This window comes from Macaca nemestrina, chromosome 7 (genome assembly GCF_043159975.1).
Source record: "Macaca nemestrina isolate mMacNem1 chromosome 7, mMacNem.hap1, whole genome shotgun sequence".
In the NCBI taxonomy this organism is placed as follows: Eukaryota; Metazoa; Chordata; class Mammalia; order Primates; family Cercopithecidae; genus Macaca; species Macaca nemestrina.
Window position 1 is genome coordinate 6,068,672 of NC_092131.1, and position 11,609 is coordinate 6,080,280.

At 37.1% G+C, this 11,609-nt stretch overlaps 1 non-coding gene and 1 pseudogene across 1 annotated transcript; both read right to left on the bottom strand.

The window, feature by feature from the left end:
• Positions 1 to 8,238: 8,238 nt before the first annotated feature.
• Positions 8,239 to 9,088, bottom strand: LOC105467395 (eukaryotic initiation factor 4A-II pseudogene; annotated as a pseudogene).
• Positions 9,089 to 9,235: 147 nt separating this feature from the next.
• On the bottom strand, positions 9,236 to 9,304 carry LOC112424212 (small nucleolar RNA SNORD2). The gene has a single exon (XR_003014934.1). It is a non-coding gene; the product is annotated as a small nucleolar RNA SNORD2 (small nucleolar RNA).
• Positions 9,305 to 11,609: the final 2,305 nt, after the last annotated feature.

The following is an 11,609-nucleotide window of genomic DNA, read 5'->3' on the forward strand; positions in this document are numbered from 1 at the left end:
GTTTTCTTTGGGTTATATTTGTATGAATATGTTATTGGTATGTGTTCCAAAATTATGAGAAACTCCTATAATTCTGATATGACTCAGTATACATTATCAGTAATAACTATAATTGCTGTGTGAAATTATTGTATGCCACAGAGGTAACAAACTTCCATGTCAATTGTGTCTTTGACTATGGGTGCCCTAAAACCTTTTGTCATCCGTGGACAATTGTCTTGTTTTGGTCCTCTTTAGAAAGTGGTTTTATAATCAGCTATAAAATTCTAACAGGCACTTTTGAATGCAGGTTTCTGAAAACTTTGGAGATGGTGACATTAGAATAGAGAAAAACCTTTTAGGACTCCTGGAAAGCTGAAATGTTCATGAATATCAGGCAGAACTGCATGGACTGAACTAGTAGAAAACTGAAGTAGTCTTTTTGACTTTTTGCTTAAAATGTTGCTGATCCTTTGTTTCGTTTTTCAGAGTCAAGGAAACTTTTCTTTTGAGCTATTAATAGCTTTTAACAATTAAATATACTTTATGAACAAAATTTGAAGCATATTTGTTTCTCTCTACCTGATTCTCCAGAATTTGGAAACTGTGAGTATTCTTAACTTATGGCTATATAGTTATTTGCAAAAGTGCAATGTGAATCTGTTTTCATTTGTAATAGGACACAACTGGATAAACTGGTTATTTTACCAAGCCTTTGACTGGAATGGTGTGCTTTCCTCTAAGGAATCAAACTTGACTTATAGAGCCAATAAAAGCCCTTTGGAAAAACTGGTCTCATACCTACACAGTCCCTGTACAGGGTTCCTGACCTGTGGTAAGTAAAGAATGTCACTTTCTGACAGGCCCAGGAGCCCCAGGTTATCTTGGGATCTCAAGAGGAGAGGAATTCACCCAACTCATAGGTATTTGATGATACAAATGCGTGGTTGGGCTTGGCTTTAAAAAAGTCTAATCTGAGATTCCTTCTATGGAACAAAGTTCCATCAAAGCCAATTTAAAATGCCTATGTGAAAAATCATTATTCTTGCTGTACTTTGTACAAATAATCTGGCCAAGTATAACAAAGCAAATCAATCGTAACATGATTTGTCTTTGTAAAAATGGGAAACTGCAGAGAGAAAAATTATGTTTCAAAAACTATGGTACACCTGTTGTTAGAGTCTAGTCTTGCCTAATGTTTTTCAATTTTTATTATTTTTCTACAGTCTGGATTGAATTCTAATTTTTCCTGGCTACAAGTCTCCAAGATAATGTTTTCATTTTTTTTCTTCTTTCTTTTCCTTATTTCCCCCACTTTTCTTAATTTGAAATCACTGAAAACTAAGCTGTGCTTTCTTAAAGCCTTACAAAACTAACACTAGACAACTTAATCTCTGGAAGAAAATAACAGCAACATTTTACATACATAAGCCACTGTTATACCTGTCTATTGATGTATGGACTTTACAGTAATGTGACCTATATTGATTTTCCAGGATTGTTCTTTTGTTTATTGTTGTTTTTCTTCCTTCCTCCCCCTATTTTCTTTTCATACGACATGAGACTTTACAACCTGCTAAAAATGAGCTTTCCTAATAACTTGGAACCTACCCATTTAGGAATAAACCATCCTAGCCATGAGAGATCAGATGAAACCTGAGACCAGAGACTCATTTTCTTCTAAAATGCTTTCTCCAAAAGATTTTAAAAAGAAAAGGGGGGAAATGTGAAAGAAAAATAAATCTTGGGGCCCCCAAATCACTAAGCTGAAAGGTAAAGTCAAGCTGGGAACTGCTTAGGGCAAACCTGCTTCCCATTCTATTCAAAGTCATCCCTCTGCTCACTGAGATAAATGCATATCTGATTGCCTCCTTTGGAAAGGCTAATCAGAAACTCAAAAGAATGCAACCATTTGTCTCTCACCTACCTGTGACCTGGAAGCCTCTTCCCTGCTATGAGTTGTCCCACCTTTCTGAATGGTACCAATGTACACTAAAATGTATAAAACCTAGCTGTGCCCTGACCACCTTGGGCACATATACTCAGGACCTCCCAAGGCTGTCTTATGGGCTCATGTCCTCAACCTTGGCAAAATAAACTTTCTAAATTATAATTATTAAATACCTGTCTCAGATATTCTGGGTTCCCAATTCTGTTGGTTGCTTTCTTTTTTTGGTGTGCAGAAGCTTTATAGTTTGATATAGTCCCACTTGTTTATTTTTGCTACAGTTGCCTGTGCTTTTGGGGTCATACCCAAAAAAATCATTGCCCAGACCAATATTATGTAGCTTCCCCCTATGTTTTCTTATAGTAGTTTTACAGTTGTAAGTCTTATGTTTATGTCTTTAAGAATCCACCTTGAATTCATTTTTGTATATGGTGTGAGGCAAGGGTCTAATTTCATTCTTCTGCATATCAATATCTAGTTTTCCCAGCACCATTTATTGAGGAGACTGTCCTTTCTTTATTGTGTTTTATTGGAATCTTTGTCAAAATGCTGTTTTGATTACTATAATTTTTAAAAAATTTAAAACAAAATTAATTTTTTTTTAAATTTTAAAAAATCCCCTGGGTTTACCATTCTATAACTTTTTAGTAGATTTTGAAATCAGATAGTGTGATGCCTCTAACTTTGTTCTTTTTGTTCAAGATTGCTTTGGCTATTCAGTGATTTTTGTGGTTCTATGTGCATTTTAGGATATTTTTCTATTTCTGTGAAAAAGTTCATTGAAATTTTGATAAGAATTGCAATGAATCTGTAGATCACTTGTAATTTTAACAGTATTACTTTTTTTTTTTTTTTTTTGAGATGGAGTCTCACTCTGTTGCCCAGGCTAGAGTGCAGGGGTGCGATCTCGGCTCATTGCAAGCTCCACCTTCCGGGTTCACACCATTCTCCTGCCTCAGCCTCTGGAGTAGCTGGGACTACAGGCGCCCGCCACCACGCCCACCTAATTTTTTTGGTAATTTTAGTAGAGATGGGGTTTCACCGTGTTAGCCAGGATGGTCTCGATCTCCTGACCTTGTGATCTACCTGCCTTGGCCTCCCAAAGTGCTGGGATTACAGGAGTGAGCCACCATGCCCAGCCCAACAATATTAATTATTTAAATCCGTAAAACATAAATATCTTTCCATTTGTTTGTGTCTTTAATTTTTTATCAATGTTTTAATTTTTAGATTACAGATCTTTTATCCCCCTGGGTTATATTTATTTCTAAGGAATTTTTTTTTTTTAATAGCTATCGTAAGTGGGGTTGTTTTCTTGATTTCTTTCTCAGGTAGCTTTTGTTAGTGTTTAGAAACACCACTTATATTTGTATGTTTACTTTGTATGCTGCAATTTTACAGAATTTATTTATTAGTTCTAAGAGCTTTTTGGTGGAATCTTTAGGATTTTCTACATAGAGGATCATGTAGTCTGCAAACAGACAATTTAACTTTTTCCTTTCTGACTTGAATGGTTTTTTACATCTTTCTCTTGCATAGGCTAGGACTTCCAGTACTCTGTTGAATAGAACTGGTGAGAGTGGGCATCCTTGTCTTATTCCTGATCTTAGAGGAAAAGATTTACTGAGAATGATGTTAGCTATGGGTATGGGTATATGAGCTTTATTGTGTTAAGGTAAGTTTCTTTTATGTCTAATTTGTTGAGAATTTTTAGGATGAAAAGATGTTGAATTTTGTCAAATGTCTTTTCTACATCTATTGAGATGATCATATGACTTTGTCCTTCATTCTGTTAATATGATGTATCGCACTTATTGATTTGTATATGTTGAACCGTACTTGCATCCCAGGGATAAATCCCAGTTGATCATGGTGAACGATCCTTTCAAAGTGTTGTTGAATTCTGTTTGCCAGTATTTTATTAAGGATTTTTGCATCTATATTTATCAGGGGTGTTGGTCTGTAATTTTCTTTTCTGTAGTGTCCTACTTGGCTTTGGTATCCAGGTAATGCTGGCCTTATAAAATGAGTTTGGAAGTATTCCCTCCTTTTCAATATTTTGGAATAGTTTGAAGATAATTAGTATTAGTGTTCTTTAAATGTTTGATAGAATTCAGCATTGAAACCATCAGGTCTCAGTGGAAAAGTCTCAAACGTGAGACTTTTTATTACTGATTCAATCTCCTTACTCATTAGTAATCTGTTCAGATTTTTAATTGATTCATGATTTAGTCTTGGCACATTGCATGTGTCTGGAAATTTATTCACTTCTTCTAGGTTATCCAATTTGTTGGCCTACAAATGTTCATAATAGTCTCTCTCTCTTTTTTAGATGGAGTCTTGCTGTGTTGCCCAGGCTGGAGTGCAGTGGCGTGATCTCAGCTCACTGCAAACTCTGCCTCCTGGGTTCATGCCATTCACTCGCCTCAGCCTCTCAAGTAGCTGGGACTACAGGTGCCTGTCACCACACCTGGCTAATTTTGTTTTTGTATTTTTAGTACAGATGGGGTTTCACAGTGTTAGCCAGGATGGTCTTGATCTCCTGACCTCGTGATCCACCTGCCTTGGCCTCCCAAAGTGCTGGGATTACAGATGTGAGCCACCGTGCCCTGCCCATAATAGTCTCTTTTAATCTTTCATATTTGTGTGATCCAGTTGTAATGTATCCTCTTTCATTTGTTATTTTATTTATTTTAGTCTTCTCTTTTTTCTTACTGTAGCTAAAGGTTTGTCAATTTTATTCCTCTTTTCAAAAAACAAATCTTTGTTTTGTTGATCTTTCTATTGTTCTTCTAGTGTTTATTTCACTTATTTCAGCTCTGATCATTACCTTAGTTTCCTTTCTTCTATTGTCTTTGGGCATAGTTTGTTCTTTTTCTAGTCCTTTGACATGTAATGTGAGGTTGTTTATTTGGGATCTTTCTTTTTCTTTTTTGATGTAGGCATTTGTTGCTCTTAGGATTACTTTTGGTATATTGAACTTCCATTTTCTTTTATCTTAAGATATTAAAACAATTATCCTTTTAATTTCTTCTTTGACCCCTTGTTTAGGAGCATGTTGTTTCATTTCCACATGTTTGTGAATTTCCTAAAGTTTCTTCTATTATTAATTTCTAGTTTTACACCATTGGGGTCTGAAATGGTTTCAATCTTCATAAATTTGTTAAGATTTGTTTTGTGGACTAACATATGGTGTATCCTAGAGAATTTTCCATGTGTATGCTCTTGAGAAGAATGGGTATTCTGCTGCTGTTGAATGAAATGTTCTATTTAGGTTGGTGCAAAAGTAATTGTGGTTTTTCCCATTAATGCAGTTACTTTTGCACCAACTTAAAATATGTGTCTGTCAGGTTCATTTGATGTAAAGTATAGTTCAAGCCAATGTTTCCTTATTGATTTTCCATCTGGATGATTTGTCAATTGTTGAGAGTGTAGTTTTGAAATTCCCTACTATTATCATACTGCCATCTCTCTCTCTCTTCAGATCTATTAATATTTGCTTTATATATTAAAGTGGTCTGATGTTGGATACCTATGTATTTATAATTGTTATATCTCCTTGATGTATCAATCCCTTTATATCATTACATAATGACCCTCTTTGTCTCAATTTACAGTTTTTTGGCTTAAATTCTATTTTATCTGTTATAAGTACAGCTATCCTGCTCTCTTTTGGTTTTCATTTGCACGAATATCTTTTTCCATTCTCTCACTTTCAATCTGTGTGTCTTTTTAGGTTAAGTGAATCTCTTGTAGGCAGCATATAGTTGGGTCTTTAAAAAAACTCATAGAACATTCTGTTTTTTGATTGGATATTTTAATCTATTTCCACTCAAGGTAATTCTTGATAGGTAAGGATTTACTACTGCCATTTTGTTAATTGATTTATGGTTGTTCTGTGGAGTTTTTGTTTCTTTCTTCCTCTCTTGCTGTCCTCCTTTGTGATTTGATGATTTTCTGTAGAGGTAGTCTTTGATTTCTTTCTCTTTCTTTTTTGTGTATCTACTACAGGTTTTTGCTTTGTATAAAACATCTTATAATAGGCTGTTTTAAGCCAATAACAACTTAACTTTGCATACAACAACTCTAGACTTCACCTCCCCACATTTGATGTTATTGATGTCACAATTTGCATCTTTTAATATTGTATATCCTTTATCACATTAATATAACTATATTTCAAAATAATTTTGTCTTTTAACCTTTATACTTACAAAATAAGTAATTTACACATCACCATTACAATGTTAGAGTATTCTGAATTTGACTGTGTACTACATACTTTTACCAGTGAGGTTTTTGCTTTTGTATGTTTTTATGTTACTAATTAGCATACTTTTGTTCAGCTTGAAGAACTAACTCCCTTTAGCATTTCTTGTAAGACAGGTCTGGTGGTGATAAACTCCCTCAACTTTAATTTGCATGGGAAAGTCTTTATCTCTCTTTTGTTTCTAAAGAATAGCTTCTCTGGGTAAAGTATTTTTGGTTGGAAGTTTTTTTTTTCCTCTTCAGCACTTTGAATATCATCCCACTCTCTCCTGGTCTGTAAGGTTTCTGCTGAGAAATCCACTGTTAGCCTTACTGGAACTTCTTTACATGTGATTTGTTTCTTTTCTCTTGCAGCTTTCAGGATCCTCTCTTTGTTTTTGGTTTTTGACAAATTGATTATGTCTCAGGGGTAGCCTTGTTTTGATTGAATCAGATTGGAGATCTTTAACCTTCTTGTACCTGGATATTTATATTGCTTCCCAGGTTTGGAAGATTTTCTGCTATTATTTCTTTAAATAAGTTTCCTTCTCCTTTGTTTCTCTCCTCTTCTTCTTGAACTTCTATAACATAAACATTTGCTCTTTTGATACTCTCCCCAAAGTCCCATATGTTTTCATCATTCTTTTTCACTCTTTTTTCTCCTCTGACTGTATGTTTTCAAATAATCTGTCTTCAAGTTCACAGATTCTTTCTTCTGCTTGATCATTCTGTCACTGATGCTTTCTGTTACATTTTAAAATTTCATTCATTGTATTCTTCTGTGCCAGAATTTCTGTTTTTTTTTTTTTTTTTTTAATTTCAATCTTTCTGTTACATTTCTCATTTTGGTCACTTATTGTTCTTCTGATTTCACTGAATTACTTCTCTGTATTTTTTGAAGTTTGCTGAGCTTCCTAAATTATTTTGAATTTTGAGTTATTTGTTAGTTTTTTTTCATTTCCTTTTTTTTTTTTTTTGAGATGGAGTCTTGCTGTGTCCCCCAGGCTGGAGTGCAGTGGCTTTTTTTCATTTCTTTCTGGTCAATTTTGGGAGATTATTGTGTTCTTTTGTGGCTGATATATCTCCTTGGTTTTACATGTTTCTTGTTGCCTTTCATTGATGTCTGTATATTTGATGGAGTCACCTCTTGCAGACTTTACAGACTATTTTCACTGTGGAAAGACCTTCCCCTACAGGGAGGCAGAAGGGTGCTTGCTGGTGGTGTGCAGTGGTTCTGTCACTAGTGAGAACATAGCTGTGTAGTCTCTGTGCACCTGTGTCTTATATTGACATATCTTTCTTTTCCTAGAATAAAACCTACTTGACCAAAGTGTATGAGTTTTTTTTTCACTAATTAAGTACTTTATTGAATAAATACAATACCAAATAAAATGCATTCTAAAAAAGTTTTAAAGGCCTTTCTACTCAGGCTAATAACAAACACAACAAAGGCAGATATGCTAGTTTAATATAATTGGCTGATTTTGTACAGCACTTATATCTTTTAGTTCACAAGTATATTATTAAATGATAGAGAACATCTAATACAACCATTTCTACAGAACTAGGAAATAAATTTCTAAGAAAGAAAGATTTTACAGACCCCATCTTTTATACCCACCCCAACAGTCTAACTCTAAAGAGGATAAAGCCAATGACTTTCCTCACAAGGGCTCGCGACTAATGTTGCTTTGCTATCAAAATCTGTATTTCTGATCCGTTATGAGCATTGAGACAAGATTCAAATATTCCTGAAGAAAGAAGTACAATGCACGTTGTGATCACCTATTCAGCAACAGCGAGCACTGCATCCAAAACTCTCATCCCAGGAATTAAATAAGGTCAGCCACATTCATGGACATCCCCTCCACTGCAGTATTGTAGAAAGTCTCAATGTCATGAAGAATCCTCTTGTCTTCTTCAGTAACAAAATTTATAGCCACACCTTTCCTCCCAAATCGACCCCCTCTGCCAAGTCGACTCACTCTTTATTCAAACAGTGTGCTGTTTCACTTATGATTCCACGTCCTAACTTACGTCAGCACCATTTCTGAGTGCCATCTCGTCATCGACTGCTGCTATTGACTCCTATGAAAATAGTTTTCACGATTGGTAGGTAGATCATAATTTATAACCAAAGACACTTGTTGCACATCATTCCCATGAACCAACAAGTCAGTAGTGATCAGAACATGACTTGACCCTGACTGGAATTTCCTCATGATAACATCTCTCTCCTTCTGGTCCACGTCACCATGCAGAGCAGAAACTGTGAAGTCTCTGGCATGCATTTTCTCAGCCAGCCAGTCCACCTTGCGCCTCGTATTGAGAAAAATAACAGCCTGCATAATGGTCAGTGTCTTGTACAAGTCACAAAGTGTATCCAACTTCCATTCCTCTCTCTCAACATTAATATAAAACTGTTTGATTCCTTCAAGGGTCAATTCTTCCTTTTTCACCAGAATTCGAACTGGATCTCTCATAAATTTTTTGGTCACTTCCAACACATCCGTTGGGCATTGTGGCAGAAAGCAACACAACCTGAATACTTGTGTTTAGTGTTTGGAAAATCTCATAGATTTGATCCTTAAACCCATGGCTCAACATTTCATCTGCTTCATCCAAAACAAACATTTTGATCAATTTTGGAGAAAGATGTCTTCTGTTTAACATATCAAACACTCTCCCGGTATACCAACAACAATATGTGGTGCTTCAGCCTGCAGTTTTTGCATTTCATTTCGAACATTTGTTCCACCAATGCAGGCATGACAAGTTGCTCCCATATAGTCTCCAAGTGCCAGAATTACCTTTTGGATCTGTTGAGCCAGCTCTCTGGTGGGGGCCAATACTGATGCTTGGGTCTCCTTGAACTCAATCTCCAACTGTTGCAGGATGGAAATAGCAAATGTGGCTGTCTTGCCAGTACCTGACTGAGCTTGAGCAATCACATCATACCCTGAAAAAAGTAGGATACGTATTTACCGATCCCACATCAAATTGTCACTTCTACTTCACACCATGTATTCCATTTGGAACATGCATTATGCCCAAATAATCAAGAGATCAGCAATGAGTATTCTCTTCATTTCAGGTCAGTCCCAAAAGATGATTGCCATCGTTTCACACAGTGTATGATTTTAATATACATTTGTTTTTTCCATCTATCATAAGAAATGAAAACTGTTCTTTTTTGAAATAAGAAAGTTTTGATACTAAGGTGTGTGAGCATCATGAATTGAGGAAATTTCTAATTTTTTTTTCTATGGGATGGAATACTTTGACTAACATAAAAATTATCCTTATTGGAATGTAAGCTAAAACTAATTTGTAAAATCATTTTGGCCTAGAACACTTTTATAGGGGATGCCATCATTTAGGTATTTTAAGCATCAAAATTAATTTGAACCTAGGCTTCTGGTAAACCTGAAATCTAGGTAATTTATCTCCTCTTTTGAAGACAGCCAGAAAAGTTAAATAAAAAATCTACTTGAAGGTATTAGGACATAATAAAATAGTGAAGAAATACTGGCCCCAAATTTGGCAGAAGTGACAAACCATTTTGGGTTGCTTCTCCTCTCAGAAGAAACTGCCAATTCAGTGTGGGAGGTACTGAGAGGCTGAATGATGCTTTTTTGGAAAGTAATATGTCTTTTATAGTCTGCTTTTGATATTTTCTCTTTTTCTTTCTTTTCTGTAGTTCTACCATGCTATATCCAGGTATGCATTTCTTGTACTTTTTCTGCTTGGGTTTTCAAAGTTTCTTAAATCTGTGCTTGATCTCTTTCAACACTTTGAGTAAATCCTAGGGTGTTATCTCTTCCATGATAATTTGATTCCATTAACATGTATTGTTCAGTTACTGTTTTGCCCCTTCACCCATGTGTTTTCTTTACATATATGAAGAAGGTCAACATATGCCTCAGTCTTTCTTTATCTTCTCTTTCTTTTAGCAGCTTTTCTGATTTTCCCTTATTCTTTTTTTGTCCTCATTATGCCCCCAAATTCTCTATTTTATTCCGGATTCTGTCACCCAGCCTATCTTTAGCCCAGTCTAACTAGCTATTAGGCTAATCAATTAAGTGTGTAATTTCAGTTATTTTATTATTATTTAGCTATAGGATTTTTACTTGATTTTCGTCTTAGCCAGGGTTCCCTAGTGATTGGATTCCATTGAATTTTGTGCTCTACAAAAAGATATGGCAAAGCCCCAACCCCCAGTGCCTCAGAATGTGACCTTATTTGAAAATTGGGTCTTTACAGGGGTATTCCGTCAACATGAAGTTATTAAGATGGACCATAATTCCATATGACTGGGGTCCTTCCTTATAGAAAGGGGAAATGTGGACATAGATGGACAGACATACAGGGAAGACGACAGGAAAACATGCAGGTGAGAACGCCGCGTGAAGATGGAGGCAGAGATGGGAGGGATGCGGCCAGAGGCTGAGGAATGTTGGGGGCCGCCAGAAGCTGAAGAATGTTGGGAGCCACCAGAAGCTGGAAGAGGCAGGAAGAATTCTCCTTAGAGGCTGCAGAGGGAGCACAGCCTGGCTGATTGCTTGATTTTGCACTTCGGCTTCCAGAACCGTGGGACAATGAATTCCTGCTGTGTGAAGCCCTCCAGCTGTGGTGCATCCTCATGGCCTCCCTAGGTAACAGATCCCCCTGGAAGGCAGAGTGCCAGGCAAGGACAACGCTCCTGTTTTATTAGAGAGTGAAATCCAGGGGGCGCAGTGAGGAAGAAGGGAAGGGACACAGATATGGCAGAGACAGGGCTGCAGACAAGTGCGACTGATGACCGCTTCTCAGAGACATACCTTCTAAGAGTCTGCAAAACGGCCGGGTGTGGTGGCTTAGGCCTGTAATCCCAGCACTTTGAGAGGCCAAGGCGGGCGGATCACCTGAGGTCAGGAGTTCGAGACCAGCTTGACCAATATGGTGAAACCCCATCTCTACTGAAGAAAATACAAAAGTCAGCTGGACGTAGTGGCGGGTGCCTGTAATCCCAGCTACTCAGGAGGCTGAGGCAGAAGAATCCCTCGAACCCGGGAGTTCGAGGTTGCATTGACCCGAGATCGCGCCATTGCACTCCAGCCTGGGCGAGAGGGAGACCCTGTCGGAAAAAAAAAAAAAAAAAAAGGCCGTAAAATGACAGACTCTCAGCACATTCTGTTCAGGAGGAGGAATGGGGAATAATTTATTTACCAGCCAGTGCCAAATCCCATTTATCAGGGGTTCACCCCGTGGAGCATGAATACCTCACGTTACTGGGTGGCACAGGTGTGGGTGCTGAGTGAGTCCTGGGGCGTTTCTTGCCTTGTTGGCAACAGGGAAGGACCGAGGTAGGAGACAAGGGGCATTCACCGTAGGCTTGGGGTGAAATGTGCTGCCCACTCCCTGTGGAGTCAGGCATTGCCCACACAGAACGGGT